We start from the raw sequence: 7,955 nt of genomic DNA, 5'->3' as shown, positions 1-7,955 counted from the left end.
GAATTATAATAGATAATTGTGTACATATCAATAGAAACACAAAAGATCTTTCTGCTGCCTCTTAGAGTTTGAGATGCCGTCTGAAGAACAATGTCCATAGTCTGCTCCTAGTGTGACCATCCCATAACAGCTTTATTGTTTGTTCCATCCCCGTCTACTAAAAAGTCTCCAGAGTATCAATGTTTGTCAAAGGCTCTGGCCCAATTCTCTGGACCCAGAAAACATTGTTTCAGATGGAATAAATTGTTAGAAATCATAATATGAGGCTGGGTTTGCAGGAAAGTCAGATATGTTATTCTGATGTTCTACTCTACAGTGATTTTCTCATTTTCTGCTGCATGCATAATACAGTGACACATATCAGCTTCTATTGAATGAATTACTTTACCTTACACTGCACACAAAATCTATCAAAATTTATTCTTCTGAACAATTACTAGATAAAGGCTATCTATGTTGTGAAGTAATGAGCAAGTTATCATATTCAAATGTGTCAATATAAACACCTTTTTAGGGGCATTTCTTTAGGCAAAAAACAAGCACTACGTATGGTATATGCTTGTAAATACAATGCAGAATTTTACCAAAAAACTAAAAAATTATAAAGCAGAAGTCAACGTTTTTTTGTTGTCTTCTTCAGGAGTGAGGTGGAAAATGGAGCTTATCCAAAATGCCATCAGGGTACAACAAGGACAGGTCACCTTATTACAGGGTTAATACAGAGACATGAGTATGTAGTGTACATACCGGTACTTTGAATCAACATTATTAGATTCTTTTTCTTCTTTTGCCCTTTCCCCATGGTTTGTTATTTTGTTGTATTTCCTTTTAATTCGTGTAAAGCACTTTTTAATTTATTACATTTCCTTACATGAGACACCCAACAATGGAAGCACACCTATGTTTAATTAGTAGTGATTATTTGCCAGATTTTTCTTACTGCAAATCCTTAAACAAAACATGTTTTGTCATAGTAAAACCTCTGCTTCTGTCAGTGTTGACCTACTGGCATGTAAGCAGACATGCCACTAGGTCAGACAGTTGAAGGGTGTTGAAATGGGTGAGGTGGCTCAGAAAATATTTGATTATTGAAAAAATACAAAAATAAATAAATCATGATGGTAAACAATTGTTCCTGTTTGAAGAAAAAAAAACCATTTTGTACAATGTCAAACAGTCGATGAAGGATGTGGAAGGTTTTGCTACTTCTGGCCTTGTAGGAATTTTCTGTTTCTTACCCACATGTTCCATAACTAAGAATGTGTGCCTTGTTGTGGCGTGCCCACTATAAAACTGTAAACAAATATAGTTGCTGTGATGATTATGTGTGAAAAATATTGCTTTTATGGCTGCTGACTCTGAAGTTGGTGTCTAATTTACAACGTAGGTGTTGCCATTAAACAGGCTATTTTTGTGGAGTTTGTTTTATGGAGTTTGTTTTATGGAGGGCAGGGCAAGTTTATTTGTGTAGCGCATTGCAACAAGGCAATTCAAAACGCTTTACATGATGAAATATTAGGCAAACAAGAAACATTACACTGCATTGGCATAGTAAGGAAAGTAATTAAAAGCTGGGATACAGACTAATTTAATGGTCGTTCAGTTAATATTAATCAAAGGCAACTTTAAGCAAATTGGTTTTAAGCCTTGATTCAAAGGAACTCATTGTTTCAGCTTTTTTGAGTCTCTTGGAAGTTTAATCAAGATTAGAGAGCCATAAAACTGAATGCTGGTTCTCCATGTTTGGTGCATGAGCAGCAGAGGGACAAAACAACTTAAATGTACAATCAAACTGAATGTACAAGAACAAGAGACTTGTCAGATTAAAAGCACCTTTTGAGAATAATGACTATTAAGCAGGTTTTAAAGATATTTTGTCTCAATCAATTAGTCTTCATGAATATTTATGACTGTTGTCATAAAGTGTCATTCGGTAAATAATGACACTTTTAATACAAAGTTGACATTATTCAAAATGTCTTTATAACAACTTGACATTATTCTAGACAAAATGTCTTCATTCTGACAACTTGTCATTAACCTCGCCAAAAATGTCTTCGTTATGACAACTTGTCATTAACCTAGACAAAATAGTCTTCGTTATGACAACTTGTCATTAACCAAGAAATCATGATCTAACATAAATTTGTCATAATAGTAGTCATAATGATTTAATTATTACACTAGCAAAAGCTTTAACAAAACAATAATTAATATTTCCACTCCCTGAAATAAAGCAAAACAAGCAGGACAAGCAATAAAGATTTCATTAAGCTTTATTACACTGTCAAATGATTTAATAACAGACTAATTAACAATTTCTTTTACATCAACTAAAGTGGAACAAGTAGCACCAGTTATGAATATGTCATTAAGTGTTATTACAGTGTCATTAATATTATCTCTTACCTCAAGTAAAGTGGAACAAGTAGCAACAGTTTTGAAAATGTCATTAAATGCCATTAAGTGAAACAAGTAACAGTTATGAAGATGTCATTAAGTGTCATTAATATTAACTTTTATCGCAAGTGAAACAAGTAACAGTTATGACAAAGTCATTAAGTGTCATTACTGTGTCATTAATATTAACTTTTACCTCAAGTAAAGTGAAACAAGTAACAACAGCTATGAAGATGTCATTAAATGTCATTAAGTAAAGTGAAACAAGTAACAACAGTTATGAAGATGTCATTTAGTGTCATTAATATTAACTCTTACCTCAAGTAATGTGAAACAGGTAACAACAGTTATGACGAAGTCATTGTCATTACGGTGTCATTAATATTAACTTTTACCTCAAGTAAATTGAAACTAGTAGCAAAAATTATAAAGATGTAATTTAGTATTACAGTGTCAAATGCTATGCTAACAGAGTCATTGATATTAAGTCTTGCCTCAAATTAAGTGAAACATACTGGACTACTTATAACTACTATCATAATTGTACTTATAACTACCATCATAACAAACCCTTTGTATATTGGAATAAAACAAAAGATAACTTGTTCTAAGATAACAGAGCGTTTAACGTCTGGTCAGTATATTGTTACCCTGAAATACTGATTGAAAAACTAAAACAGAATTACTTATTCTTTAACTTAAGAAAATAGGTTCTTTCAACAGTAATGTTTTTTGCTTTTATTATGTCAGCCATCTCCTTCGTAATAGTCTTCCTGTAATGCTCTGAAAACATGAGATCTTCCTCTTGTCTTCATTTCCTGGAAGCAGCTCTTTTAAGGTGTCCAGAAATCCTCAGAAATTACAGCTGTTCTTGCAATAGTTAATCATGGTGAAAGCCTTTTCATGAATTCAAACTTGGTGAATCTCTTCTGGACATTCTCGTAGTCGGTGATGACTCAATTCATTGTGGTCACTTAAAAAAAGAACAAAAACAAAAAACAATGGCATCATATTCCAGCATTTATTTAAATATCATTCCAAAAAATGTCCCATGCTGCACACTGTCAGAATGGTAGACTGGCAGACAAATGCCTAGTTAACATGACTGGTTGTTATAAAGTGCAATACAATTATTTCTTAATACAAGTAGCATAATAACTGGAGCTAAACAAAATTATTCTGATCAAAGCAGAAGTTCAGACAGACTGCCACTGTTATTCAGAATGCATCATTTAATGTATAGTTTAGGCACATGAGTGTATCTTTTTACTTAATGAGCATTCTAAATTATTTCTAACCAGATACTCTAACTTATGGTTGTTTACAAGAAGCTTATTAATAAATAAATACATTTAACACCAGTTTTTAGTTGTCTAAAATGTAACTTATTAACTCAGCTGGTGAATATTGATCCTGCTCCCCATTCCCCACTTACCTGGCTGTCCCACTCCACTTCACATGGTGAAAATATTAACACAAAAACAACTTACCCAATTTTCTTGGGAAATATTTCATCTGCTTCTTTCTCTTTGGTCAAATAGGGACTTCTTTCTCTGGTGGCTGGTCCTTATTACCATCCTCCACACTCATAGCAGGTCTTCATTAGTCAACTTTGCCCCCCCCCCACCATGTGTCCTTAGGCTAGCCTGGGTCTTCATGTGGCTAAAGTTGCCAAAGCAAAGAACTGTGTCACATCAGCCAAGTTGCTAAATAATGCACATAAAGGATAACTTTGACTAACATAGTAGCTTTTAATTTGCTAGATTAAAATTGGAGGGAAAACAATTTGCCTGTCTTTAAAATATGTTTAATATTAAGGGCTAATGTTACAGTAATGGAGTTTAATAACTTTAGCTAACATTAACTTACAGCAAGGTAGGATTGGCTTGAATTGCTCATAGCTAACATTACAGAGAAAGAGAACATAGTCAATGTTATTTTCTCAAAGAAAATGTAAAGTTAATAAGACACATACCTCATATGTATCAGGTATCAAACTTCGGCTTCTTTTTAAACAGGAGGTCTGGTCGTTATAACTGGTGTTAGGTTTGTCCCACAATATGGAAGATTTCTTCTTCATCAACACACTTGCACGCCTGTTCGTGCACTGCTGCCTCCTACTGGTGGAGATGGTGAATTGCACTACTTAACCCTTGTGTTTAGAAATGGGGTCCAAACCTTTATCATTTGCCACAGTTCTCTACAAGGGCGTTGGAACAAGTTTATCATTGGGGGGGACACATATCGGAAACTTGAAAGATTCGTAAATAGCTTGAGCAAAAATGTCAAACAATGGTGTCATCAACGTGTTACTCTAATCTGACCCCTGGTAACGAGTAATCTAACGTGTTACTATTTACAATCCAATAATCAGATTAAGATTACGTATCCAAGTTACGTATTTGTGATTATTTTTAGAAAACACATATTGTTGCTTTCATTTTCCTTGGGGAGATACGTTTCATATGTAACACCAGCGACACAAACGTAAACGATGGAGGGAAAAGAGATGCACATTTTCTAGATGATGGATGAATTTTTCATTGAGTGATCAAATTACTCTTTCAAAGTAACTATGCCATCCATGGCAATAAACTAACTGCACTATATATCATATACGTGTAGACCTGTCACAATAACAAATTTAGATTTTTGATAAACAATATTATTGTTGTTTTTAGACCATTTTTTAGTAATAAATGTTAATGGCAAAATTATAATGCAAAAACACAATCTGAAAGATCAGTAAACTTTAAATTATAATGAACATTAACACTGCAACTGAAAGGCATTTCAAATATCCAAAATAAATAAAAACCAAAAATAAAATGAATTTTGAAGTCTTTGTAAATCAAATTTTCCTTCATAAAAAGGTTTAGCTGAGACCAAAGCACCAACCTGAAAGCTTTTATCATACAGTTTTTTGTAGAAAGAAAGAGAAATAAAAGATAAGTGATAAATCATGCCAATAGAAATTATTCAATTTGTTTTAATTTATCATGAGCACGGAGCACGGTTCATTGTGCGCGTCGAAGCCGACACGCAGCGGCACGAGCTAACGCCGCCGCATGCGCAGTGTGTCGCAGCGCCTAGTGTCCTTGCTCTCTTTTTTCCATCCTTCTCACTTTGCTGCTCCATGGAGCACCACTCCATTTCAAAAGAGCAGAACAAATTTTATGTTTTTTGAACAATAACCATTCTTGTTGCTAATCTGTTGCCAAGAGATGAGTATGTTTACTGGTAACCAAGTGCCACGAAGTGAATTTCAGATTTTTACTTTTGCAAAATCTGCCAACGGTAAATGTCTTATATCTAATAAAGTAAGCATTATTTCGAAAGAGTTTATGTATTATAAACTATGTAACTTGTTAATTTGGTTTTAAGAGATAAGCGGGGTATTTTTCTGGTAAAGAACTGCCAAGAAGTCTAAATCGAGATTTTTACGTTTGTGTTGAATGTGTGTTTAATACATTTATAACCAATTACAAAAAAAGAAAAAAAAAACTTTTCTCCAAAATTCACCATCTGCACAATCCTTGTTAGTGTAAAATAAGTGGTATTTCAAAAGAGCAGAAGAAACATTTTTTTATCAATAAGAATTTTTGTTGCTGTGCTGTTAATCTGTTGCTAAGAGATTTTCGCGTTTTCTGGTAACCAAGTTCCACAAAGGTTTGGTTCCCTCAATTTAGAAAAGTCAAGAAATCACCTGCCTTATTTACCTTCCTTGCGGCTCGTGTTTAGTCAGAATGCTGGATTTGGGGTGGAGCCCTCCATGCATGGTTAGTAGTTTCAGAGTCTTAACATCCGTGGTGTTTATCTCCTCCTTTGGCCAACTAGTTATTCATGCAGGGTCTCTGATTACTGGTAAGGCGTAGCTGTTTATTGCACTGATCTTGTTCTTGCCATTGAGCTGGCTTCTCAGGACTTGCCTTATTCGTTGGAGGTATTTGGCTGTGGCTCCTTTCCTTGAGACCTCATCGAGGTTGCCATTTGCTTGTACTATTCCCAGGTACTTGTAACTGTCCTCAATGTCTGTTATTGTTCCTTCTGGGAGTGAGACCCCTTCTGTGTGGATGACCTTCCCTCCATCCGACCACACTTCTCTAGTCCGAATAACATCCCAATGTCAGTGCTGTAGATCCTGGTGGTGTGTATTAGTGAGTCGATGTCTCGCTCGCTCTTGGCGTACAGCTTAATGTCATCCATGTAGAGGAGGATTAGGGTTACATTAATGGTGGCCCCATTCTTGAGTCGGTATCCGTAGCCAGTCTTGTTGGTGATTTGGCTGACGGGGTTCAGATGCAGAACAGCAGTGGACACTTGTGCGAGTGGTTTGCAGTTTGCATTATATATAAATAAAAAAATAAAATAAAAAACAAAACCGCAACTGCAAACCAATTGTGCAAGTGGTTTGCAGTATATATTTAAAAAATAAATAAAAAAATAAAAAAATAAAAAACTGCCCTGCGACAGACGGGCGACCTATCCAGGGTGTACCGCCTCTCACCCGGAACGTTAGCTGGAGATAGGCACCAGCACCCCTCCCAACCCCACTAAGGGACATAGGTGTAAGAAAATGGATGGATGGATAAAAAACTGCAACTGCAAACCAATTGTGCAGTTTGCAGTATATATATTTAAAAAAAAAAACCTGCAACTGCAAACCACTTGCACAAGTGTCAATCAAATGGGGCAGAAATCAAAAACTCTGGAAAGAATCATAATTCTTTCCAGGAAACTCTCTGCCCCCTCTGTTGTTCTGCATAGGTCTGAATCCCCTCAGCCAAATCATCAACGCGAGCCAACCCGTCCTTCCAAACAGACTCCAGGATGGTGGCTCATGGGATCCTCCCAGTCAGAGCCGTCATGCACTCCCGCGACATCTGCCCCCGACCCGGAGTCGGTTAGGCACCTTCTGTGGGAGTGTAGCGCTGCTGTGGACCTGCGGGCAAAGGCCGGCTCCTTGCAATTCCCATACTTGCCAGCAAGGGAGGTCCTCGACACGCAGCTAGTGCTGCACGGGGTGAGCCACCGGAAAACAGCAAAAAAGACTTCATGGATATGTGGCTCACACTAGCCACCATATGGACCTCCAGAAACTTGCTGGTAAGCAAGCGCAGGCAGATGCCCCCCCCTTCCCGTGGCTGCCATCCAAATGGTGGCAAAGAAAAACATACAGAGCTACAGGTGGCGCGCCTGTAGCTCAAGGACACAGGCACAAAGAAGAATCGCCTGCGCCTCTTTGGACGAAGGAGCTGGCGCTCCACGGACAGAGGTCCCAGCAGCAGCGGCGTCCTGGCTCTCCGGGTGAGGCAGGTGGGAAGGAGCAATGGGGGAGGAAAGCCCCTCTGAGCACCATCGGTGTTTGGAAGAACGGGATGGCTCCAAACTTCAACCAGACTGGCCACAGATACCGACTCAAGAATGCAGCCACCAAAAGTCTCCTCCTCTACATGGATGGCATCAAGCTGTACGCCAAGAGCGACCGAGACATCGACTCACTGATCAGCACCACCAAGACCTACAGCACTGACATTGGGATGTCATTCGGACTA

Source organism: Poecilia reticulata, chromosome 9 (genome assembly GCF_904066995.2).
Source record: "Poecilia reticulata chromosome 9, P_reticulata-male-v2, whole genome shotgun sequence".
NCBI classification, from domain to species: Eukaryota; Metazoa; Chordata; class Actinopteri; order Cyprinodontiformes; family Poeciliidae; genus Poecilia; species Poecilia reticulata.
This window is presented reverse-complemented; position numbering follows the sequence as displayed.